Here is a 1,297-nt window from a genome sequence, read left to right as displayed (position 1 = left end):
GCAGGAAATGAACTTTACTTCTCAGCATCCCAAACATCTGGAATATAAAAGTCCAGGGATGGATATTAAAAGTAAGATGGGTAAAAAAGAAGTTTGCTTTAAAATAACAAAGTTTAAACATTGATTTTTCTCCCAAAGTACAAAAAAGTATGATCTAACCATCAGAGGAAAAGCTTCTTTGGCTCATTTCTTTGTTAAGAATGAGTTCATACAAAACTGTATATCCAAGTGTGTGTGCAAGAGACACACACATGCATCTCACACACAAGCACATACACCCATGAAGGCAGACACACAGCTGAGTTTTTTGTTGTTCTAGGCACTTTATATCCACATTCTTAAGTCTGCCACCTGCTCAAAGCATTTGATAAGTTACTTCTTTGGAGGCAGTGGTGGATGACACTCCCTGCTGGGAAATACCTAGCCACCAAGAAAAGGAGCTCTCACTTGCAGATGCCTTTCCCACTCCCATCTTTGCATTTGTCCATACCATGGCCATGAAGTGTCGGTCCCAGAGTTGAAACCCGGCTGCTGGAAGTTGTAGTTCATAATTTCACTGTACCATCTACCAGCCACCTCCTGTCCTCTCTGATCACGGGATATCCAGTCCTGGTTCTTTTGGCACTGGCTGTGATGGACTCCAGGCTGTACTTGAGGATCCTAGTGCTGGCCAGGGCCTCTGAATACTGCTTAGCCTCCTAATTGAGTTTCCTGCAGGACTTCAGTGGGGGAATGCCATGCTGCTGTTGGTATTGTTGTGGGCCCTCAGGGCCTCATTATTAAACTGTTTGGAAGGTGACTTCTACATGGTTGTCTTGGTATGGTCATGGTCTCCTGCTGAGTCTGAAGTTAACTTTAAACAGAATAATTTTACTTGTAAAAATTTGTACAATATTAATGTGACAAAAAAACTACTAGTTGAACAAAATTATAGAAAAGTCTAACACTATGAAATACTCAAATAAGGCAAAGGTAGGTTTACAGTGTTTGTATAGAAAATAATACAATAATTAATAAATAATAATACAAGAATAAAATCTCAGGATCCAAGACGGTGGCAAATTAGGTAAAAGTTACACTAATCTCCTTCTGGAGCCAAACTGGAATTACAACTACATTATAAAATATTTCTGAATAACAAACTGAAGGTTAGCTGGAGAGAAGCCTTAGAACAAATGACTTACATAAAAAGACACATCGAGACTGGCAGGAAGTGCAGACAAACAAGAAGGCTAGCTGGCTCCAGTGTGTGGCACCTGAGGTTCTGTAGGCATATTTCAGCTGTGGGAGTGTTCCC

At 40.5% G+C, this 1,297-nt stretch overlaps 1 pseudogene; it reads right to left on the bottom strand.

The window, feature by feature from the left end:
• Positions 1–443: 443 nt before the first annotated feature.
• LOC123818929 lies at positions 444–808 on the bottom strand (annotated as a pseudogene).
• Between the last annotated feature and the right edge of the window lie 489 nt (positions 809–1,297).

Source organism: Phyllostomus hastatus, unplaced genomic scaffold, assembly GCF_019186645.2.
Source record: "Phyllostomus hastatus isolate PE091 unplaced genomic scaffold, TTU_PhHast_1.1 phas_contig_29, whole genome shotgun sequence".
In the NCBI taxonomy this organism is placed as follows: Eukaryota; Metazoa; Chordata; class Mammalia; order Chiroptera; family Phyllostomidae; genus Phyllostomus; species Phyllostomus hastatus.
The sequence above is the reverse complement of the archived record's forward strand: the minus strand, read 5'-3'. Positions and strand labels throughout refer to the sequence as shown.